At 44.7% G+C, this 26,030-nt stretch overlaps 1 protein-coding gene across 10 annotated transcripts in view; it reads left to right on the top strand.

Annotated features, from left to right (window-relative positions):
* The window catches only part of TEAD1 (TEA domain transcription factor 1), a 168,169-nt gene that overhangs the window by 27,504 nt on the left and 114,635 nt on the right, over positions 1–26,030 (top strand). The window lies entirely within an intron of this gene.

The raw sequence follows: 26,030 nt of genomic DNA, 5'->3' as shown, positions 1-26,030 counted from the left end.
TTTGTTATCGGAAGCCATGCATTTCTCTGGCAGACGACTCCTTTTAAAATGTGATTGCCTAGGTTGCGAAGCATGTTCATTGAAGAAAAAAACTCTACCAAAAGATTAACTAGGATCTGCTTCACACTTTGTGCAGCAATCATGTTTACTGTGGCAATGCTGCTATTTCCCAAAGTAAACACACCGAGTGTGAAGGGCAGATGTGAATCTGCAAACATGTCGTGCAAGTGTAGTCGGGAGCCCTGTTTGACTCTGCCTCCTTTCACCACATGCACACTGACCTGAGGTGTGCAGCTTCTTTCATGCTTTTTGCCTTTACTGTGGGAAATACTAGTTTGGCTGTGACAGACATGATTGCGGTGCGAAATGAATATACTAGACTTAATACTTCTTACTATGTGAAGCCTCACTACATTCAGTAGTTCCTTCTCAGCAGTGGCTTCCCAGTTACAGGACTCAAATTTAGAAGATTCAGATTACTCTAATTTGCCCAGGGGAAAAAAAAATCCCAGTTCACTGTTACACCCCTGCATCCCTCCAAATTCACCGTTAAAACTCTCTTTTCTATAGGGACTTTGCAGTTTATTGAGGTGGCTCCTTTAACTTAGAATGTAAAATTTGTTACGTTGCTGATTGCATTGTTGTTTTTGATTGTTGATTTATTTTTTTTTATGTTGCTTTTATTGTGTTTAAATATGGAAATGGTTGCCTGGGGCTCACGAAGGGGAAGAGCAGGAGGATGCATATTATTATTATTATTATTATTAGATTAATAATAAACAGATTTGTGTATTTTTGTAGTTTTTGAGAAGAGGTCTTATGTGGCTTGAAATATATTGTACCTCTCAGGATATTTTCTTACTAAATATACTTCCAAACACCTTTTGGGATATTTCCTTTGGTTGATTTTTGTGTCACAATGAGTGTTTATAATTCAGACCAAATCATCTGATATCTAACTCTGTAATGAAGTGCCTTTTGGAAGTCACCGTAAAAAAAAATTGAGGGGAGAAAATTCCTCAAACTGTGGAGAAATGAGAAGATTGAGAAAATCATCTTAAGCCTGAGATGTACCAACTTTTACAAGTTTGCTGAATTTTCTGCTGCACATCTTAGAAATGCGAGAAGGGAGATTATATCTTAACCAACTTGTTCCCTTGCAGTAGGGCATAGGTCTCCTTTCCCTCCAGTGCTTAAAAACTTAACAGAATTGCTGGATATTTTTGCTGTTAAATGATTGTATCTGTGTTATAACTGAAATACAGATGAGCCTTTGGCCTGTCTACCCCTCCCACCCCTCCCTTTTGCCATGGGCTACATTTAAACTATGAAGCCACTAATTATCAGGAGTTCTGTTTTTCATCCAAACAAGGGAACTCTGGTTCCTAACTTTGAAACAAGCCAGGATGTCAAATTTTAAGTTTAGTTTAAACTTGGATTATTTATCTTAAACTTTGTTTTGACTTGTTCTGAAGCTGATAACCATAGTTTGGTGGTTTGGGCTAAACAGGAAACTGTGGTTAATTAGAAGCTTCTGGTTTAATCATGAAGTAAGAGGTTCCTGCTTACCTGAATGCTTAAGGCGAATCGTACACATCCATAGCCACGGTAGATAGAATTCACTTCTCAGGGCAGTTATTACAAGGAGCCTAGTGCTAATGGGATTGGCTGTAGCTCCTCGTTGATATACATTGTGGAAACCTCAGGTAATGTGTGAAGCAGCATATGCTTCCACCATAAGTAAAAAAGAAAAGAAAAGAAAAGAAAAAAGAAACCAGATGAAAACGTTACTGCCTGACCTCCTAGTTTCGCAGGATTCATTGTGAATGAATGGTTTTCTTTGCCCAGCATGAATAACAGGTTTGCTTTCCTTATCATTTGTTAATAGACTCTGATAACATTCCTGTTTCCTTTTCCTGCTTTGTTGTTGGAAGCTATCAACTGGGCAATAGGAATTTCATTGTAAATCATGAGATTAGTTTCTGCTCATTTGTTACAGTGCTTTGTCTATATGGCATCTTGTGTGATGATTATTGGCTTCCAAATTTTTGAAGTTTGCAAAAACCTTGCGTGGAACAGTAGGGGGAATGTGACAACCATTTCCAAATGGGATGGGGGAGCCAGTGCAGAAATACTGACCCATACGTGTAACATTTTGGGGTCTTGTAGATGGAAGGGTCTTACTAAATACTTCAAACTTCTGGAACTTTTTGGGGTAGCACAGCACTTCTCAGACTTTAGGACCTAATGTTATGAATGGCAATTGTTCATTTAAATTGGTGCTTTTTCATTAACAAATCCTGGGCCAAATCATGGATTGCCACTTCCATTTCAGAAAAGCTAATCACTAAGATATGTGGCTGTGAGGGACAGGGGATATCGCGAAGTCCCTCCCCTCCTGAGTTCAAGCCCATCCCCGAGCACAGGGGAAAGCAGAGAGAGTTCCGATTCCAATGGGGAAGCAGGAAGTCGTGTCCGAGGCTCAGGCAAGGTAGAGGAGCCAGGGTCCCAGGTGGGACAGGAAGGGGCGAATAAGGGGGGGAGACCCATCCCCCCAACTCCGGAATTACGCAGAAAGAGGAGGGGAAAGAGGATGGGTCTGCCAAAGCTTTTGTGTTGGAGAAAGACGCGCCAAAAGCCATTCGGAGGTTCTGGAACCGACTGACCACATCACTCCGTGTAAATAGCAATGACTTCAGCACTGTAAATACGCAGCACCAATAAAAGAATAAAATGCAGAGCTGCGTAGCGTCGTTACTCTGAAGTAGCCCACTCCGGCCACTGTGACAGCAACCTCCGAATCCTTTTTGGGGCTACTTTGGAGTTGCCGGGATGAGCGTGTCAGAGGCGGAGAGATGGCGGCAGATCGCGGAGAAAGCCCAGCAAGAACTGCAGCAGCTGTCGCTGCAGGCGCAGGGGGAATTGAAGGCAGCTAAAGAAGAGACTAAGAAGGTCCAGGACGACCGGCTACAACTTGCGGAACAGGTGAGAGCGCTACAGGAAAGAGAGCAGGAATTAAGGGCGGTGGCGGTAGACCTCCAAAACAAGCTGGATGCAGAGAAAAACAAGGCGGGAGGGGCACCCCAAGTCCAAGTGCTGCCAGGAAGGAGAGCCGGGACCCTAGTAAGCAAGTTCAATGGAGACCCGAGGGAATATCAAGGCTTTGAGACTGAGATTGTGTATGCTCTTGAGCTGCACCACGATGAGTTCCCTGATGATGAGCACAGGGTAGCGTTTATTGTGGAGCACCTTACCGGGGCAGCCAGGGAGTGGCTAAGACCGTTAATCGCAACAAAGAATCCTTGCATGAAGAATGTCAAACTATTTCTAGAAGGTTTGAAAACGATGTATTCGTCCGATAGTCATATGGACCAGACTAAGGAGGAACTTCATAATTTACGCCAAGGAAATATGACAGTTTGCGCGTATTGGGCGAAATTCACCATGCTGGTGCACAGATTGGGGTGGGAACTAGAGTCACCCCCAATGCAAGCGGCGTTCTACTTGGGGTTGCATGAGGAGGTGAAGGATGAGCTCTCGAGAGGTCCAAAGCCCAGTAATATGGATCAGCTGAGCAAAGCGGCTCTGGCGGTGGGGGTGAGACAGGAATCCCGGTGGAGCGACAAGCAAGCAACGCGCGCAAAGCGGGCTTGGTTCCCACGGTCGCAGGAGAAGCCACTCCCCCAACAACCCTTTCAAGCCACGCCTGGGGCCAGCCAGGACCAGGAACCCATGCAGATTGATAGCGCGCGCGCGGGCTTTTCAAACCCCAGCGGCGCCAAGACGCAAGGAGGGAAGGGGTGGGAATTGCTTTCTCTGCAACTCCCCCCAGCATCGCAGGGAGTGGCAAGGAAAGGCGGGAACGGTTGTGCCCTCCCCCACTGACGCAGCACCACAGCAGGGAAACGGGAAAGCCTGGCTGCAGGAGACAAGGGGCAGCAGCCAGGCACAGTCAGCAGACAACAGCCCCAGCCCACCCACCCGCACAGAGAGGAGCAGAGCCAGCCCACCCCTCCCAGAGCAGGAGTGGTTCTAGAAGTGACGCTCACGCTCCCAAATGGCTATCCCCTGACGGTCCTCGCCCTAATTGACAGTGGGGCGTCAGCGAACTTCTTCTCGAGAAACTTTGCAGAAGAGCACCAGATCCAGCTTCTGCAGCTGGATTTTCCTCTGCACGTGGCGACCATTGACGGCAGAGAGCTGCTGGGAGGGGCCATCACTCATCAAACCCCCCCCATGAAAATGACGGTGGGAAGGCACTCAGAGACACTGGCATTCAACGTCACCACCATCTCAGACCCCCCCATCGTCTTGGGCATGAGCTGGCTGGCGCGCCACGACCCCTCCATCAGTTGGCACCAGAGATGCATCACTTTCGGATCGGACTTTTGCCTGGAACATTGCATGCAGCACCAACCAGGGGAGGGGCCTCCGATAGCCACGGTGGCCACCATGCACGTCAAAGGGGGTGAGGCGATACCCAAGCCGTACTGGGACCTGCAGGAGGTCTTCAGCGAAGCGGAGTCCGACCACCTACCCCCACACAGGCCTTTTGACTGCCAGATCAACCTGGTGCCAGGGGCAACTATACCCCCAGCCAAGCTGTACGCCATGTCAGACCAGGAACTGGAGGATCTGCGCGCTTTCATCGACAAGAACCTCAAGCGGGGGTTCATCAGAGAAAGCAAGGCAGCAGGGGGCAGCCCGGTCTTCTGGGTGGACAAGAAAGACACGCAACAGCGCCGTCTTGTGGTGGATTTTAGACGGCTGAATTCAGTGACAGAGCCAGTGGCTTTCCCCATGCCCAGAGTGGATGATCTCCTGACAGCGGCACGCAGGGGCAAGATTTTCACCAAGCTAGACCTGAGGGGGGCGTACAACTTGATCAGGATCCGGGAAGGCGATGAATGGAAAACCACGATGTTCACGCCTCTGGGCTCTTTTGAATATCTGGTGATGCCCTTCGGGTTGCAAGGGGGCTCAGCATGCTTCCAGGCCTTCATGCACCACGTCCTGGGGTCCCTCCTCTTCAGGAAATGCTTGGTCTTCCTGGATGACATCCTTATCTACTCCGATGACCCAGTGCAGCATGTGAAAGATGTCAGGGAGGTGTTGCAGCGCCTGAAGGAGAACCACCTGTATGTGAAGCTGGAGAAGTGCAAGTTTCACACCAAGGAGGTGGACTTCCTGGGCTACAAGCTGTCAGACAAGGGGCTGGCGATGGACAAGGACAAGGTGCAGGCCATCCTGGACTGGCACAGCCCCAGGACGCGCAAAGATGCCCAACGCCTACTAGGCTTAGCCAACTTCTACAGGAAGTTCATCAAGAACTTCTCTCGCGTTACGGCTCCCATCACTGACTGCCTGAGAGGCAAGCAGAAGTTCAGGTGGACACCAGAGGCGCAAGCAGCGTTCGAAAGCCTCAAGAGGGTGTTCGCCTCAGACCAGAACCTGTTCCACGTGGTTCAGGACGCGCCCCTACGCGTGGAGACAGATGCTTCTGATAAAGCTGTGGGCGCCATTTTGTTGCAACTGGACGCCAACAGAGAGTGGAGACCCTGTGCCTTCTTCTCCAGGAAGTTGACCCAGCCAGAGCGAAACTACACGGTGTTTGATCGGGAACTTCTTGCGATCCACGCTGCGTTCCAGCACTGGAGACACTTCCTGGTGGGCGCCAAGCACCCCATCCAGGTGTGCACAGACCACAAGAACCTGGAGTTCTGGAGAACTGCCAGGGTGCTCAACCAGCGGCAGATACGATGGGCAGAGTTCTTCTCGAACTTCAACTTCTCCATACACTACATCCCAGGAGAGCAGAATGTCAGGGCGGATGCCCTCCCGCAAGCCAGAGTACATGGAGGAGGAGGCGCCACCGGCACCCAGGCACATTTTCCCCCCGTCAGCATGGTCCTGCGGAGCAGCAGTGGTGAGCGAGGCGGAACTCACAGCACTGACGGCAGCGGATGAATTTGCCAACCGCATCTTCAGAGAACTGAGAGGGGGGGGAGCAGGCAAAAGACTTTGCAGAACGCAGGGGGCTGCTTTTCTACAAGGGTGCACTGTACCTGCCCACCACCCAGCTTAGACGTACGGTCCTCAAGCAGATGCACGACAACCCAACGGCGGGTCATTTTGGGAGGGACAAAACCGCTCACCTAGTCATGAGACACTTCTGGTGGCCAGGGGTGCGGGAAGATGTTCGAGACTATGTACGGGGCTGTGACACCTGCCAGCGGGCAAAGGTGGTCAGAGCAGCGCCACCGGGATTGCTGGAGCCCTTAGCCACGCCACACAGGCCGTGGGAAGTGGTGTCCATGGACTTCATCACAGATCTGCCTTCTTCCAGGGGCAAGACCGCAGTGTTGGTGGTGGTGGACCTCATGTCCAAAATGTGCCACTTTATACCGTGTGCCAGGGCGGTCTCTGCAGAAGAGACAGCCAAACTGTTTGTGGATCACGTATTCAGACTGCATGGATTACCTTTAAGGGTTATTTCGGATCGTGGCCGCCAATTTGTTTCCAGGTTCTGGCGGCGGCTCATGAACCTCCTGCAGGTGGAGGTCAGCTTGTCGACGGCTAGACACCCGCAGACCAATGGACAGGCGGAGAGGGTCAACGCCATTCTGCAGCAGTACCTGAGATGCTACGTCAGCCAGCGGCAAACGGACTGGGTGGATCGCCTGCCACTGGCAGAATTTGCCTACAACAATGCGGTGCACGTCTCCACAGGGGTGTCGCCCTTTAAGGCCAATTACGGGCGCGACCTCAGATCTTTCCCAGAGAGGGAGGGGGAGGAGGAGGAGGAGGGCCCACAGGCTGAGGATTGGGCAGAGGAACTGGAGACGGTGCACCAGCAGCTCAGAGAACACTTGGAGAGAGCCAAGGAAGCGTACAAGAAGGGGGCAGATCGCCACAGGCGACCGGGGGAGGTCATTAGGGTGGGGGACAAAGTTTGGTTGTCCTCGGAGGGCCTTCCCATCAGAGGGAGGTGCAAAAAGCTGGCGCCCAGAAGGTTGGGCCCCTTCACGGTCACGCAACAGGTCAACCCGGTGGCATACAGGCTGGCACTGCCAGAGGACATGAGGGTGCACCCAGTGTTTCATAGATCGCTGCTGTCGCCGTACAGGGAAAGCAGCAGGCTCCGAGGCAGCGAACAAACCCCTGAGGGAGGGGGGGAGAGAGAAGGCAGGGAGCAACTCAATGAGGCCACGGCCATCCTGGACTCAAGGAGGGGGGTGGGGGGCCTGGAGTATCTCATGGCATGGGAGGATGCTCCACCGTCCCAGAATGAATGGGTCCCAGCCACTCAGATACAGGAGGAATTCCTGGTAGAAGAATTTCACGCCCTCTTTCCCCATAGACCCAAGCCCTGGCACATGGAAAGGGAGGGGGAGGGGGAGGAAGCACGGGAGAGCAGTTCACCATGGCGCTGGGAAGCGGAGTTTGAGGAACCAGAGGATGAGGTATGGGTGTCACCGAGATCCACCCAGTCAGAGGAAGGAGCAGATTGGCAGAACATTTTTACCCCTACCAGCTCTGACGCCACGGACTTTTTGGGATTCCCGTCCTCCCAGGCGGAAGGGGGGGGGCTCGCAGGACTGGGGGGAGGTGTTCACACCAACGGGCTCGGAAGGCACTGAGTTCTTAGGCTTCCAGTCGTCACCGACACCTGGGGGGGACCTGGGGAGGGGTGAAGGAGAGCTTGGGAGGGGGGTGGATGTGAGGGACAGGGGATATCGCGAAGTCCCTCCCCTCCTGAGTTCAAGCCCATCCCCGAGCACAGGGGAAAGCAGAGAGAGTTCCGATTCCAATGGGGAAGCAGGAAGTCGTGTCCGAGGCTCAGGCAAGGTAGAGGAGCCAGGGTCCCAGGTGGGACAGGAAGGGGCGAATAAGGGGGGGAGACCCATCCCCCCAACTCCGGAATTACGCAGAAAGAGGAGGGGAAAGAGGATGGGTCTGCCAAAGCTTTTGTGTTGGAGAAAGACGCGCCAAAAGCCATTCGGAGGTTCTGGAACCGACTGACCACATCACTCCGTGTAAATAGCAATGACTTCAGCACTGTAAATACGCAGCACCAATAAAAGAATAAAATGCAGAGCTGCGTAGCGTCGTTACTCTGAAGTAGCCCACTCCGGCCACTGTGACAGTGGCTTTATTCACATTTTGTACTAGAGGTACAAGCCATGTCCATTGATTCCAGTGAGTCTACTCTAAATCTGACGTAGTTGAGTACAACCTGGTGTTTTAAATATGTAAATGTGCTCTTAAGTATACAATACGTTATACTGTGTGTAAACCCCATTTGTTTTATCTGAGTTTTAGTTGATGTCATGAAGCCTCTGATCCTTTGGGGGATGATATAGGTTGAAAATCTGAATGAATATGGAATAAAATAAAAGGTTAATTTTTACTTTGACTTTGGCAAGCTCAGTATAAACATGGTTTGGGAATGTTTACTCTGTATGCCTCACAATAACTTTTTAACCAGCTTTTCTTCCTTATAAAGTAATTCGGGATTGAAGGTTATTTTATCTGGGCATGTGGCTCCATTGATTCTTCAGTACTTATCTCTGTCATAATATTCATTTCCCTGTCCGTGCAAAACACTGAGTTCCAAGAAAGAGCTTTGCTGAGGTGCGTGACGTTGTTTGGCTGGATAACTCCATAAGTGGATTTCATACAAAACACACTTCCTAAATTTATAAAAGCTTCTTAAATTAAGAAAATGAAGGGTTATGCTGTTGGTTTTGTGAACAGTTCATAGGCAGGCAAGCAGTAGATGTGAATAAACGGTTTCTCTTGCCAGATGGCATACAACCTGAGTAGGCACTCTTTTTTTTTTAAAGCCAACAGAAAAATCAGATTAGCTTTTGACTTTGGCTCCAGATGGTATACAGTATGGAACAGAATTGCGGATTATGTGACATAACTTTCACTCCTAGGTAACCTGGTTGACAAAGGCCATGTACTTTATAGCAATGAGGCCCTCTGGGATTCAATGGCTAGAGGAATTGCTCTTTCTATCGTGTGCTTTTCTCCTTGACCCAGGAAATAGGTTTATGCTTCCAGCTAGCAGTGGCAGAAGAAATTGTTTCACTACTAAATTAAGCCTGGTTATGACTAGCTGCAGCTTTGCAGTCTCAGAAAGATAGTTTGAACAAGGACCACATTTCTTCATATAAGTGAAAAACAATAAAATGTTTTGTTTTTGTTAAACTAAGAATTTTTTTTAAAAAATATATCTGTGCAGCAGTAGCACAGCTTGAGGTAAGTGTACAACAAGGGGGGGCAGACTTCAGGTGTATGGGATTACTTTGATCTTTACTAGAATCCCAAGATGCCCTGGAGTCAGATATAAAAGAAATGCACTTATAATTAAAGAATTCTGCGCAAGAATTTGTTATGAGTACTAGAACTGAACTGAGCTCATATGCTTTTCACTCAAAAAGCAACTTCTTAGTAATCCTCCCAAATGTGACACCCACAAACATTTTGTTGCTAAACAAATGGGAGTCAAAAATCCCTGTCGTCTACATTAAATCATTCAGAACCTATGTCACTACATAATCATTCAGAAAAAGGGGAGGTATTACAACATAGCATCATGGACATCCTGTCCACTATACCACCTGATGGATTGTTATACAGAAACAGTTCCTTTGTCTATAGCAGGTATACAGTAATACCTCCGTGAATGTCTGCCTTGTCTAGCGTTCATTCTGGCGAACGTCCGCGGCAAACCCAGAAGAACCGGAACGGGTTTCTTCCGGGTTTGCTGCATGCACAGAAGTGCAAACTGCTCCGCTCCCGCATGCAGACACAGCTCTTTGCCCTGCGTCCTTTTTGGCTAGCGGCCGGGGATCCGTTCTGGAGCCCCAGCCGCGAAACAACATACAACTGTAGAGAGGATAAGGCCTTTCCCTGAATATTGGGCAGTGAACTGAGGTCCATTTTCATCTGTTCCTCTATGAAAAAATGATGAAACTAGAGAATTAACTTGCTTTTGAATGATTGGTTAAAGATACACCACACTTATGTGAAGGGACTGGTCTCTATATTGTACAAAATTCTGATCGATGCCCTCCTTTGGGGCCCAGAGCCAAAAGTCATGGTGGGAATCTAATTGGGACATGTAGGAGGATGACAATCAGCAGCATGGTCTGTAGGCCAAGCCTCCATAGAGGTCTTTGTCAGCTCAAACACACCTCACTCTGTAACAACTTTCCCTGGTACAAACTCCACTGTGTTGGTGGGGCTGCTACAGAATGTTTGGTGCATTTAGACACATGTGGTGGGATTGCACAGAGGTGGCTGAATTTTGGAATAAGGTTTCTGCTGAGCTCTCTTTATTACTTCATCTTTCCACCTGGCACTTTTGAACCAGTATATGGAAACAGAATAGGAATTGAGAAGCAAAGATCTCATCTCTTACAGGACTATCCCTATTAAATCCAAATGAGCTTCTTGTCAGTAGTGTTGGTTCATCAAATCAAAGTTGCTCACAGGTGTTATCCACACAGGAGTAACCTTATTTTTCCGTCTACAAGACGCCCCCATGTATAAGATGCCCCCTATTTTGGGGGACTCCGATTTAAGAAAATGGGGGAAGATGGCCCCCATGTATAAGACGCCCCTAAATTTTGAGCATTATTTTTTAGGGAAAAAACCTGGTCTTATACACAGAAAAATTTGGTAACTGTTTTTTTCTGGGATTGTTGCCAGAATTTTCCTGCAAAATGGCTTCCATCCCAAAGTGTCTCATCCTTTGCAAGCAGTAATCCCAAATTAGTGAAGATTACCCATCATATGAATGAAGATAGAGATGCATAAGGGGGGGCGGCATTTATGCTTAAATGCTTGGGCATGCACTTGTAGTAAAGATCATAGGTATTTATTTATTTATTTGGTGATTTATTCAGTTTCAGAACCCCATCTCAAGAGCTCATGGTGGGTTAATGATATGTTAATCACAAACCAATATGGCCACTTTCTTGAGCCCCTGCTGCTGTTTATGGTCACTCAAATCTGCTGTGCAGACCTCTCTTCTCTGAGCTAGTTCCAGAATGGTAGGAGCAGAAGGCAGGTTGCATGTACAACAAAATACAGCTAGATTGTTGTTCTGCAGGTTTCTCTCTCTCTCTTAACCATTGCAGTCACATTACAGAATACACATTTAAATTATGCAGAGGCAAATTATTAGAGGCATATGTGGGTTTTTGCTGGCGAATCTTCCTTTTAACAGCAATCACTCAGCAAAAGTTTTGCACTGTCATCCCCTGGGGCAAGTGTTAACCCCATGAAAGAAAGGAGAGCTCTGCTTACATATCAGACATTACATGCCTCATCTTAATGGGTTGTGGTTGGGTCATGCTGAAGATGGGAGTCATGTTGCTGTTGCCTCTTGTTTCTTTTTGCCAGGAAAGATAATTCATGCCATTTTAAACTTCTATATGAATAGCTGGAGTGGGTATCTATGTATTAACAACCAAACATGGAAGGGGTCGGCAGCAGGGAGGGGGTGAGCAGTTGGGTCAGTGGGTTGGGGATGCCCTGAATTGCCTTCCCAAAATGTTGGAGGTTATGGGTTGGGCTGCAAAGAGAAACAATGTAGTCAGCACCCCCTTACAGAGGACTAGTGGATATAACTGAGGATTATGCATAGGCAAACAGGTTTGTCACAATGGGTTGCATCCAACTAAGTTCTACTTAAAGTAGACCTACTGGATTGACTGGAACTAAGTTAGTAATGTCCATTATTTTACATTGGTCTGCTCTGAGAAGAATTAACACTTGATAAAACCCTGGCTGTAGCTCTATACGTACACTCAACCACAGGTTTGCCACAAGTGTTTATTTTATTTTCAAAGCCTGGATGGTTGATTTCACATTTTGTATCTCTCCTTGTGTTCTTCTTAGGAATACCCAAAAATGGGTACCGTACTTCTTAGTCCTTAGTTGTATGCCATAAAGCAGCTGTACTGGACTACTGAAGAGTATATACGTAAAAATAACTTGGTAATAGTTATCCAGGTTGGAAGTTTCAGGATAGCTTTTTACAATAGTACAGTGGAACCTCGGTTTATGAACACCTCGGTTTACGTATTTTCGGTTTACGAACGCCGCGGACCCATCTGGAACGGATTAATTCACTTTCCATTACTTTCAATGGGAAAGTTTGCTTCAGTTTATGCAGGACCGGCTCTAGGGGTAGGCTGGGTGGCGCGGGGATGGCAGGGGGGCGCTGCGCGGTGAAGCCGCACGGAAACCACGCTGTGGGCTGCACCTGTCCACCAGCCGCGGGAAGAAACGGGGCGGGGGCGCCGGAGTGATCTGCGCACCACGGCACCAGGGTGCCCGACCTGCTTAAGATGGCCCTGAGTTTATGAACGCTTCAGTTTATGAACAGACTTCCGGAACCAATTACACCCATGCTTCGGGTTAAGTACGCTTCAGGTTGAGTACTCCGCGGACCGCCTGGAACGGATTAATCCACTTTCCATTACTTTCAATGGGAAAGTTCGCTTCAGTTTATGAACGCTTCAGTTTAAGTACTCCGCGGACCCGTCTGGAACGGATTAATCCACTTTCCATTACTTTCAATGGGAAAGTTCATTTCAGTTTATGAATGCTTCAGTTTATGAACGGACTTCCAGAACCAATTGTGTTCATAAACCGAGGTACCACTGTATCTAGTGTCATGTTGCAGAAAACGCATGACAGAAAGAGAGACTGGAAGTTCTGGTTCAACTTTCTGTCCTGCTGGTACACTTCTGGCCCTGCTGCTGCTGCTGTCATTCCTGCACAGTACAGCTGCCGTTCACAGTGAAAAGCAAAGAGACATGTGCAAAGCACTTATTTTATCAATGCCTTTAAAATGAGTTGTTGAACCTTCCTTCTTCAATAAGTGATCCTGAGATGGAAGTATAATAAAAACAGCTCCATCAGTATTAAATAACAGGGCAGATAAAGCCCTTTGATGCACACATGCACAGGTAGTCCCTGGATCAGGATCCATGCCCAAATAATGTAATGTTGTTTTTCGATGCCACTCCATGGCTGATGTACGATGAGCCAAGTCATCAGTTACCCATTCCAGAGAATTTGTTTTATGGGTGCAATTTTATTATTGGCTTTGCGCTGTTCACAGTCTTAATTTTGGTAGCAACGGCTCTATTTTTTTTTGCTTGCAACCCCCTCCCCCAGCCCTCTTATCATCCCTGACCACTGATTATGGATTTGGAATCCAGCTACACCTGGAGGGCCCTGGTCCCCCCCCCCAATCCCTGATTCAGGCAGCCAGTGTGCACACCAATGCAGATGTGTAGGTAAGCTAACAAAAGTCTCGCGTGGTAATAACTTTTGTGGACGTATTTACTTGAAGGACTTTTACACCCTGTCCGCCAGCCAAAATAGACCCTGGAGTGGTTTGTACGGATCAATCATAAGCCTCCTGCCCTGAGGCTTACCATGCAAAAGAAAGAACATGAAAGGAAAAAGGAGGAGGAATGCAAACTGGGGTGCTGGCTCTTCCTTCCTTCCTTATAATTGCCAGCTGGAAATGAAAACAGTTCAAGGAAATGAGAAGCTGAAAGATGCAGGTCTCTCAGCTGCACCAATGTAATGGCTCTGCTTCCCTTCCCTTCCTCCCTTTGCTACAGTCTGATGTAATAAATGCTGCTAGGGGACAGCTGATGGAAGGAGAGGGGAACTTGCCTTCAATTTCTCTGCTGTAGCAAGGGCAGCCTTATTTTCAAGGCTGGAGCCTCAGGACATGTATGGATATTTGTATATTAGAATATATATGTATACCCATACCCACACATGCTATTTATCACATTGTACTGTGTTTCTTGGAAATGAAACAACAAAAGGATCAGAACTGCTTTTTTATTTAGCAGTGGTGCCTGAAACCTTAGTTGTGCTGAAGTGAAAGGCAATATCTCATTGGCTTTTAAAAAAATAAAATAAATCAGGATGCTAATCTTTGTGGTGATTGAAATTTTCCACAATTTATCTTTATTCCCCATAAGGGGGAATAAAGGAAAATTAATTTAATATGATAGAACTCTTATTATCATTTTATGGCAATCTCTTTAGATTTTTAAATGAAAATTTATATTTTTTCAAAAAAAAATTTGTGGCATATAAAGAGAGTGCTTGGCATTTAGTTAAGTAATTGCCTGGAACTGGATTGCACAAGTTGTCTGCACAAAAGAAATCTTAGAAAGGTGCATTGGAGGGTGTAAAATTAGCTAGTGGGCTAGTTGAGTCGAACTTGTTTTTCAGGTTGGTCCTGCATAGCTTTATCATGCTAAAGACTTAGGAGCATTCCAGAAGGAACATGCTGGGTTGCAGTGTGTTCAGTTGTAAAGCAACCCCCCAGACCCAGGAATATTAGTATAGATCTAAAATCTATTTTGCCATCACGAATGATGCGTACCTTGTTAGCTTTGAGAACCTCATTTTTAAAAAATCAGTTTATGTTTTTTTCCCACTTAAAATCTCTTTACACCTAGTACATGTGATTTGTTGAACTTTCAGAATTGTTCGATGGTAGGTTTGGCATTTCTTTCAGTATTTGAAAAATATTTTAATTGCAGCTAATATGGTACATTTCATTGCTATAAGATGTAGGCACCAGAGGATTCACCTTGTATTTCTTTCAAAGACCATTTGTAGTTGCCAAACAATGTTTATGTTCATAACAGGAGTGTTGATACTCTATTACAGTTTAATTTGTTAATGAAACAAGATGTTCCTGCTACACTTTGGCTGTTAGAGGCCAGGTGCAATTAATTTATTTGTACTGTCTGTGTAGGCGTATTCCAGCTAATGCCATTTAAGAGCTTTTATCTTTTATGTTCCTAATGAAGAGGGGCAGGCTTTCGGCAAGTAGAAAAGGACTTACTAATGAGTCATCTTACCAGGACTGCACAGTTTTTTTTCTTGTAAGATGAGAGCAAAAGTGTTGCAGTTTTGAGCTGGGCAAAAACTATTTTGGAATAACAAATTAATAGTGGAAGAGAGCTTGAAAAACTTGCTCAGCCTCTTGATTTCCTCCGTCAGGTTCCAATGATGATACAGCTTCGGCTGCTATGTCTAAACCCCGAATGGGTGGGGAACTTAACTGTTTGTGGAGGGGAAAGTGTATTTGGCGCTAATATATTTCAAACAGCATAATGGAGTTGACACAGCTTATGGAGGCAAGCTTTCATCTGGTATCGTTTGTTACTTCTGTGAAGTCTTGGCAGTTCAGTTAATCCCCAGTCATGTTCCCAGGATTAGAGGAACTCATGTAACATCTCCTTTTTTCCACCCTTAATTTTTTTAAACTTTTCTGCCACAGTTGTACAAAGACACAGTAATTTTTAACTTTAAAAATAAAATAAAAAAGAACATGTAGTTTTCACTTCCATGTTACAGTTGTATAAATAAACAGTGAAATCAATATAGAAAACTACAATAAATGCATTACACTCACCTAGAGTGAAGTGAACTTGCTTCAGAGAAGCTGCTCACCCTCCAATCCCAGGACCCTCCCGCCATGGTTCTTTAAACTTGGAAAGCGCTGTGTGCCTTCCTCATTTTAAAGGACTCATTGGGTAAAGCAAATGTGCACCAAAACACACATCTGAGCATAACTACTCTGCCTGCATGGCATGCACCTCTGAATGTATAACCCCCACCAAGGTTGCAATATGTATTTAGATGGGAAGCTAACTGCACATGCCACTGAAAACAGTGATCTGCAGCAAGGCAACCTCTTTAGTCAGATGCTTATTTGAATGTGCATCCTATTGACTCTGCTTGCAGTCTTTCTGAACCGTGAAGGAGCATATCTTTTGGCAAATTTGAAGGCTCCTTGGGGATGATATTGGAATCCATGCTGGACCTCTGAGCCATTTTCCCTTGCTGCCTGCCCAGGTTTGAAGAGAATGTCACCGTAGAAACATAGAATTGTAGAGTTGGAAGGGACCACCGGGGTCATCTCATCCCACCCCCTGCAATGCAGGAATCCTTTGCCCAATGTGGGGCTGGAACCCACAACCCTGAGATCAAGAGTCTTATGCTCTACTGACTGAGCCAGGGGTCAGCAAACTTTTTCAGCAGGGGGCCGGTCCACTGTCCCTCAGACCTTGTGGGGGAGCCGGACTATATTTTGGGGAAAAAATGAACGAATTCCTATGCCCCACAAATAACCCAGATGCATTTTAAATAAAAGGACACATTCTACTCATGTAAAAACATGCGGATTCCCGGATCATCCGCTGGCCGGATTGAGAAGGCGATTGGGCTGCATCCGGCCCCCGGGCCTTAGTTTGGGGACCCCTGGACTGAACTATCCAATCATTGTTGCCAGTTGTCTGCATGTTCATGTTGTTTCTACTTCAGATTAGCCTAAAGTGTTATGTGGGACGTAATAGGACAGACACTTCCTTATGCTGTCCCACCATTGGTCCACTTAGCTGATTGACAGCAGCGCTCTAAGAAATAAGGCAGAAGTCTCTCCTGGTACTGCTATATGAGTAACTGGAGATGCCAGAGCCTCAATCTTGGACTTTCTGTATTTAAAAGTATGTGCTTTCCTACTGAGGTATTTCTACCCACCTCTAACTGAATGCTTATTTTTTGGTATGATGTTAGGGAACTTCTATGCTAGCCCCTACCCCTTCCAGTATTGACACCATTCATTCACTCATTTACTCCCAAACTAGAATCCAGACATTTCTCTCTCTCAAACATTTCCAGGGCCTACCCATTGTGCTCATCTCCTTTTCTTGTGGCATTATGGAAGCTCCCTTTGGCTCAATATTGAAGGCCCCCTGACTGTTTTTAGTTTGCTGTAATTATACACTGGTCAATGTACAGAGGAAGGTGAGAAATATCCTTGACTACTCCAGAGTAAATAAAATATGTAGGGGAGAAAAAGGCCTTTGAAACATTTTGAGATAAAAGACCATATTATGCATAAAATATTAATGCAACACTGAACAGGTAATTCATATCCGGCCGGTTGCCATTTTGCAGCGTATTTCAAAATGGTCAACAACAATGCAAAAAACCAACTGTGATTGATAATCACGTTTAGACTACCCCAACTGTAGATCTGGGATTAATCTTGTTGAAAATTGAAGGTCAGCAGTAAAGTCTGTGTAGTGCGTGCTTCAAAGGGAGCATTCAAGTGCTGTCTACTGTTATTATCCTTAAGAGGAATTTCAAAGTCTCCAGTCTAGGGTAGAGAACCGGGGGATTACATTTACAAGAACAAAGACATATGGCCAAGGCAGCAGCTTGTTTACGTTAAACAAAACTTACTTTAATTGGCTTTTCCACTGAATTGTCCTTTGGTAAAGATTACTAAATGTTGAGTCATGTTTATGTATGCTAAGTTTGATTTCTCACTTAGTAAAGATTTAATTGTATAACTCCTCTTTTTTTTTTTGGTGGGGGTGGAGGAAGTCCCCAATAGCCTGAACCTATTTTGTCCAACGTGATTAATATAGATGGATTTCTCCTATTCTATTTACTATGGGTGTTTGAGCCTATTGCACGCAGAGTGTGCCTCTGCAGAAGGATCCCCATCAATCTGTGTTTGCCTTTCTCTCCGCTTGTCCCTTGTTTTTGGGTACCACGCCAGGCTGTTATGAGAAATGGGAGCTTGTGTTGCTTGACTTGAGAGTAGGGGGGTGGGTAGGATTTGGTGGAAATGGGAGGTGTGCCCGGGCCTCTTCATAATGGCTTAGTGTGTGCTCACATAGCCTAGTGAGACCAGCATGGGTGGGCTCATGTTGGGCCGTATGCCGATATCTGTTTGTAGGCACTATGTTTTTGTATCATGGTCCCCTCAATACTTTCTCCAAGAAGTTCAGAGTGCTGCTGTTTGCCTTGTGAGATGGCATGTCTAAGGTCAGTAAGTGATCTGAGCTGGATTTGTACTTGTATTTCTGATTTGTAACCTCAGACGTTATAAAAAAGGTAAAAGGTAAACAACCACTGGATGGTGAAGTCCAGTCAAAGGCAACTATGGGGTTGCGGTACTCATCTTGCTTTCAGGCCGAGGGAGCCGGCATTTGTCCACAGACAGCTTTCCGGGTCATGTGGCCAGCATGACTAAACCTGCAACAGAACACTGTGACAGAAACACTGTTTACCTTCTTGCCGGAGTGGTACCTATTTATCTACTTGCACTGGTGTACTTTTGAACTGCTAGTTTGGCAGGAGCTGAGACAGAGCAACAGGAGCTCATCCCGTTGTGGGGATTTGAACCGCTGACCTTCTGATCAGCAAGCCCAAGAGGCTCAGTGGTTTAGACCACAGCGCCTCCCACATCCCTCAAATAATAATAATATATATAATAATAATAATTTATTATTTATACCCCACCCATCTGGGTATACAATGTTATACAACGTGTGTGTGTGTGTGTGTGTGTGTGTGTGTGTGTGTGTGAGAGAGAGAGAGAGAGAGAGAGAGAGAGAGAGAGAGAGAGTGCATGCAAAAAAACCTCTGGAGCAGATGTGGATGGCAGGGGGAGGAAAGCAAGTGGAAGTTCCATGACTCAAACTTGTCCCTTGTCCTGGGATTTTAATCAATGAACAGCAGTTTTAAAAGAAAACAACAAAACAAAACAAAACAAAACACATTAAAAATAAGCTTGGCATACATAGGCATTACTCAATTTTTGGACGGTGATGATAAAACAATGCCAACCTCTTTATGCTTGTATTGGGTAATATATTTTGTAAAAAAATAAGGATATTTGCTATGCTCTCAACATTTTTACATTTTCTTTGGAGGGGCAATCTTCCTGAGAGTGTTTTTCTGAAGAACAGCATTCTGTTGATGTTTTATGAGACAAAAAAAATTTCTGGAATTCAACACTTTGATAAAATCTCCAAAAAACATGTCCCAAACCAGCTTTTTGTTGTACTAGGCAATGTTTTGCAAAAAAAAAAAGTGAACCAATGACACCTGTTAATCATTTTTTACAATATTGCTCAGTACTGAATACTTTACTGTGTGAGAATATATTTTATAGCAATTATTCACACACTTTATCAAGAAATAGAAAGTACAAGTTGGTTAATTAACATGATACCAGTGGTGAGACTTATTTCTGTGAGAGAGGGGGCTTTCTCAGTGGTGGCATCCCAGATGTGAGATGTTATCCTATGGAAAATGCACCTGCTACCAACCTTGCTGTATCTTAAGGCCAGGCATTCATATAATGTTTTTACTGTGACTTTTAATTACACTTTTATCGGCTGGCTGTTTGTCATGTGTTTGTTTGATTGTTTAACTTTTTGTAAAACAGATAGAAATCCTTAATTAAAAAGGGCATATAAATGCTTTAAATAAATAAGTGATACTAGCCCCAGTTGGCCGTTTGCTGTGCATGTGCAAGTATTTATTTGGGACACCATATTTGGCCACAGGTTCTCAGCACATATGAAGGCAGCAAAAGGCTCATATGTATGTTATCATCACAGCAATGACCTACACAAAGTGGTCAAATTTTTTTACTTTTGCTTATTATCCAAGACTTGTTCCTTGTTTCCTCCATGGAGAATAAAGTGGTTGCTGTCCGTTCTTGTTGGGTGTTTGAAGAAATTAGCAGTGAGGAGCTGCTAGTGCTTTTTACAGATAATTTTTACGAAAGCTTGAATTGCAGAAGGGAAAGCATATTTTAGCTGGAGTTGCACACTAGAAGGGAAATGGGGAATTGCAAGCAGATTTATTGAACCTGCCTACATATCACTTACAGATTACATGGAATGTGTGATACAGTTCTTGGATAGAGAAAGAGAGATAACACATATTAGATCAACTTCTGTTAGCATAAGATTAGCAAACTAACAAAGTTATAAATTACTTCATCGGACAAAATGGAAAGGCAACTATCGACAGTAGTCTATAGAGGAGTGTGAGTTGTAAACATTATTTAGGCAGTAACCCAAGCTACACTTACCTGGGAGGAAGCCCACTTGAATTAAATAGGACTTATAGTGGAGTACGGATGGTTAGGATTGCACTGTTAGTAACTTCAGACAACTAGCCTGATACTGCAATTTTGTATTTTGTCAGCATAAGGTCTCAGCATGTTAAAATACCTTGTGTGCTTCAGGTTTCTGTTTGGCTTGTTGCTTGTAAAGTTTCCAAGCCCATATTTGAAAGGAGTTGTAAAAGTTATCTGTAGATAAATGCATTATTATTATTATTATTATTATTATTATACCACCCTTCATCCTAGGATAACAGGGTGCTTTACAGTATGAAAACACAAGAATACATAGCATAATAACCAACAAAACTATAAAAACCCCCACGATTTAAATGATGACTTGCATGTTTGAGTGGGCTATTACAAATATACAGTAATATCACAGATAATTTTCATGTTTCCTTACGTCACCTCAAATCCATCAATTTTAAATGGCATTATTTCGCCTGTCACAAAGCATAGAAAAATTAAAAGAATGTACATGCATATTTGAACCAGACCTAAGGCCTGGCAAGTTAGAGATGATGGCTTAGCTTACTATGCAAAATATTACTCATAGGTACCATATTTTAGTTTGAAATCACAGGAAAATCGCAGGGTTTTTTTTTATAAAAAACCCCAGTATTATGAGTAGTAACTACAGCCTGAAAAACTGTGTGTGCATTTTCCTGTGCCAAGATAACAGCTGGCTCCAGCCCTCTACGCTTTGACATTCAGAGTGAGCTTACATTGTTCACAAGTTCAGGACTAGCAAATTTTGGCCACCTCAGCAGTAATGCCACCAGAAGTAAAAGAACAACAACAACAAAAACTGCCCGGTTCATTTTATTAGAGAGGCTAATCATTGGGCTAAATCATGTGTAAAATGATCAGGCAGCAGAGGCTATTTAGCACCTGCAAAGTTCCATGGTAAAGAACAGGGAATGAGAGGAGGTGGGTCTGCTGCCTGAGTGCCTCTTACTTCCCCCTCCAAAAAAGCGTCATCCCCTAAGCCATATGTATGTTTAGCATTTGCTTCTCTTCCCCAACACTGCTTGATTGCCAGCTTCCTGAAAGGCTCGGCACCATATATATATATATATATATATATATATAGAGAGAGAGAGAGAGAGAGAGAGAGAGAGAGAGAGAGAGAGAGAGAGAGAGAGAGAGAGAGAGAGAGAGAGAGAGAGAAATGAGTATTCTTTCCGGGGGGGGGGGGTTGTTTGTTGGAACTGACTTGTTGGGTGAGACTCCCTCTAATGGGAGCAGTTCAGGGCTAGTTCCAAACGGCTTCACACATTATTCTTTCAGTGGAGTTTCTGCCAGGAACCCAAACAATGTCAGCATCTCTCTGTGCAATTAGGCACCTGCTTCAAGCGGCGCCTGTCTTCATACAGGTTGACTTTAACAACACCCAGGAAAGCCACTGAAAATGAGACTGAGATTAAAATTTATTTATTTTTATACTGCCATATATCTGGGTGGTGTCCATTGTTGAAACAAAAAATGCCGTTTAAAAAATAATGAAAAATGTGGGTAATCATTGGGGCGATTGGCTAATGAGAGACGTCTTCAAGAGATGTCTGAAAGTCAAAAGCAAGGAGGCTTGTTGAATCTCCACTGGAAGAGCATAGGAGCAGTAGCGCTAAGTGTCTGACTTGAGGCCAGTTGGGCCACTATGTCAGTGGCATTAGAGGCCCATGATTCAGAAAGCACTTTCTGTGTCATCTTTTTAACTCCTGCTGAAAACTTCCCTATTCTGCCAGTCCTACACAGGCAATTGATACATCTTTCCACAATGATTAATTACTGCCTGTTTTTAACTTTCCAATATAGTATTTATTGTATAGTTTATGTATTATTGCCGCAAACCACTTTGATTTTTTTAAAACAATACAGCAGTATAGATTTTTAAAAAAAAATAAAATAAAATAAATAAGCAAGCAAGCTGGTACAAGGCACTTCTCACCACAGAGATTTGAGGCACCAATGACAAAGTTGTGTCCAGGAATACCTACTAACTGTGTACCTGCTCTTTTAGAGGGAGTGGTACTCCGTCTACATCAGGCAACTGGTCTGTCTTTCAGACATGGGACTACCTACCCACAGAGTCTCCATCCTCCTAGGGTTCAAACTCAGTTGGCTCTCATCCAGTCCACCACTGCATTAAGACCCTGGGGCAGAGCTTGCAGAGCCTCTCCTGATTCAGGTGTTACGGAGAAAAAGAGCTGGGCATGTTTAGCCTACCACTGTGCTACAAAACTCCTAAGGAGTAGACCACAAAGCTTCAACAAGTGTACCATGATAATTCACTACTTCAAATATAGTTTATGTTACAGTATTGACTCCAAATATATTCTTTTCTCGGTAAAATGCATAGTTATTTTTGTGGCATTCTTGGATACTTAAACCCCCCCCACCAATTTTATGTTTCTGTTAGACAATATTGAATTGAATTGACTTTATAAGGACATGCCTTATGGAACATTATCTTTCTTTCTTTTTACTTCCTATAGTAAATCAGGAGGATTTGATAGTGTCTCTGGGGATTTCATGCTCAAATAGTAAGAATAATCAATTCAGTAAGAATAGCATCTTCTTGGATAAAGATTTAATAAAGATCCTGCTTTAGTCTGCCATTGCAGGGGTCTACTAATGAGGTTTCTTAGAAAAATCTGTTGATATGCAGTTATTCATATGTTAGACTGTGGACATGAGAATAGTGAAAACAGTTCAATTTGACTAGCCAAAGTGTTGCTTAACACAATAAATATAGGAAATGTTTGCTGCATCTGCAAAGCTGGTAGAAGTTCCCTGCTGGCCCGGTTTGCACAATATTGCAAACCAATTATGCCAGGACCACATGAGTGTGGGGGCTTCTGGAGAGGAACTCACACCCATTTTGCTCCTTCCCAGTCATTTTTGCTTCCGTGCCACACCGAGCGAAGCCATGGTTTGACTTAGTGTGTTGCTGTAACCCAGGTTCATTGGCATCAGCCAACATTTGTTCTTGGCCGCAGCTCATGGTCACTGAGGAGAGAACTGAATCACAAGCCCGTATTTAGATGGCATCCTAAGCAAAACCTTGGCATAGCTCACTGTGGTGCGGAAATAACCTGGGGGAATACCAAAGCGACTGTGAGCAACTCTCTGTGAGACATCGCATTCATACAGTCCCAGTAAGCCACTGGTGGGGAAATTCTGGCCGACAGACCTAATTAGGCTGGCCAGGTCCCCTGCCCCAGATTTGGCTTGCCAAGCTTTTAAGGCCCAGACACTCCCACTTGCCCTACACCTGAAGTCACATGACACCAGGTGCTGGTCAGGTAAAGATGTGACTGGGTTCAGACTTCCGGTCTGTCACGCTGGCGGAGAGGCGCAGAAACCTCATTTCTGGCTCCGCGGAGGGGGCCACGCAGATCCCCCCACGGAACACCTCCGAGGTGTTCGAAAATGGAAGCATTTACTTCTGGGTTTACGTCGTTCGAGTTCTGAAATGTTCATCAACGGAGACATTTGAAAACCGAGGTACCACTGTATCCATCCTTTTTCTTCTCCTCAGTGGAATCCAGCAGTTGTTTATAAATTAATTTCCCCCTCTCCCAATTTTGTCAAGACTTGGTGGTAGTGAGGGAATGGCACTATCTCACTGCCATTTTCTATTACTGTTATTGTACATGTATGTGCCAGAGGAACAGAGAGATCTATGCACTCTGGAAACTATGGGAGATGTGTTGCATCACTTTTCTGTATTGTTCTCTGGACACTGGCCCACCCAATGTCTGGAATGGAAGAACGAACAAGTTTTGCCCCATTGCAATGGTGTCCCCACACGTAGTGTTTTACTTAGAGTTAGGGTGGGAAGCTAAAGGTGCTTCCTGTTTTTTTGTGGTTTTTTTTGAGAGAGAGTAGGTTTCTCCACCCTAATGGTATTGCTGATTGAAGCAATTTCTTTTGTTCTGTAGAAGTTAATGTGACTGAGCCTGTTCCATCTGGATAGGAGGACCTTCTGTTCCAATAATTGATAATGCTAGAGTGTGACAAAGAGTTGGAACCCAAAAAGGGTCTGTCTGTGTCTCTAGGTTTGTGTCTCTGGCAAGATCTGACTAACAATAAAAGCACACCTGTTTGGGTCACCTTAACATCCATGACAGTATACATTTCCAGAATAATGCCAGGGCTTAAACTGGTTACTTTACTAAGTACCGGTATGTTAATATTTTATCATACAATTAGTGTCTAAGTTGGAAAAGTCTAGACAAGTAAAATACATTCACCAGATGGTTTCCTCTGTAAGAAAAAAAATAAACTGCCACTATTTTTAAAAAATCCAAATGTACCTACATGTAGCCTTATACAGCTGCACTGGCCATGACTGATGGGAATTGTAGTCCAGAACATCTGGATGATGCCAGATTGGTGACGACCGCAATATGCTGTTATAATCATTAACTATTGGCCTGAAAATTTCAAGGAAGTCAAATTGCTGTATTGATTTATGAGCCAGGGTAATATATATTTTGGTGGGTTTATGTGTGTAGTTGGGACTTGATGGATGCATTTGAACACTAGTCAAGTTTGAATCTGCAGCTCCTCAGAAACCCTATAATTAAGTTTAAAAGAACAGCTCCAGTGTGTTAGACTTCGTTTTCCACCCACCCCAATACTTCGTTCCTTTTACCTTATCCAGATTTATAGGCTTAAGGAAAGTGTGTTATGGTACCAATTTGCTGCACATCTTTCCAATTTCCTGCTAGATCAAAGAAAGTTTGTCAATAATTATTCTGCCGTCACTTGGTCCACAATACCCCTTCATAATAATTCTCTTCTTCTGCTTAGTTGTTTCTCTGCCACAAAAAGTGAAGCTTTCATTGGTTACCCATTCTGACCCAGCTGCTTGGGAACTGGGATAGCTCTGCAGCATCCTCTATGTGACAATAGTGCTGCAGGGAACACAAGAGCCCAACTGGATCAGGCCTAGGGCCTTTGTAGGTCCAGCATTCTGTTTCCTTTGGTAGCCAATCAGATGCTTCTGGGAAGTCCACAGGCAGGACATGAGAGCAGTAACCCTCTCCTGCTGTTGTTCCTCAGTGGCCAGTATTTAGAGACATGCCACCATCACCACCATTATTTAGATCTGAAGTATCTGAAGAAGTGTGCATGCACACGAAAGCTCATACCTATGACAAACTTGCCAGTGGAAGGACAACAAGTGCCAGTGGAAGGACAACAAGGTGGGAGCCAATCTAATTTCAATAGGAAGGGCATTCCCAAGTCTGGGAGCAGTCACTTGAGGAGGTGTCCCTAACCAAGCGTGCCTGTGAAAGTGGCAGGAGCAAAGGGCCTCCTCTGAAGATCTTGGAGCCCAGGTAAGGGCTCCAAGAACATCACCTAAATCCAAAGGACTTTATAGGTCATGAAGGTAGCTTATGCTTGTCATCGCTATAAGCCATTGGTAGCCCCCCACCCCTCCCCCGAATGTGTCTAATCGCCTTATTTTGGATACTTCTTTTTGGTTTGGAAAGGTTGGGAGGGAAAGCTGTTTTAGCTTGGGGAGCAATACATCAGCAATCTCAGCCGTCTCTCTCCTCACAGTAAATTCCTGGGGAAAGGCACCAGGATTGCCCAACAGCATTTTTTTCTCAAGTTGAAAAAAAGCATTATAGTGTCTTGGTTTAATGACTGATGATGTAATCTTTCTAGTGCCATAGCATCACTACTCAATGAAAGAGAAGCGATGGAAGCAAGAATGCTGTTTATGGCCCATAACTGAACAAACCACAGACTTAAGCCGAAGTCTACAAATTTAGGCTAGCCTTGGGGTCACATCCCACATGATGTTTTTAGGTATACACTAAATGACAGCTCTTAAGAGCTCCTTAGGGTAGACCCAGGAATTAAATGGGTCTTAAGTGTGAAGGCTTGCAGTAGCCTCAGAGAATCCCATTAACTTGCCTTAGCCCTTACAGGAAATGTTTAGAGGCAAAAAATAATCTGCAGTTTGAACTCGCTTTAAAAGGTTTGCCTTTCCATAAGAATCTTGGGG

The sequence above is a fragment of the Zootoca vivipara genome, chromosome 1 (assembly GCF_963506605.1).
Source record: "Zootoca vivipara chromosome 1, rZooViv1.1, whole genome shotgun sequence".
NCBI classification, from domain to species: Eukaryota; Metazoa; Chordata; class Lepidosauria; order Squamata; family Lacertidae; genus Zootoca; species Zootoca vivipara.
This window is presented reverse-complemented; position numbering and strand designations above follow the sequence as displayed.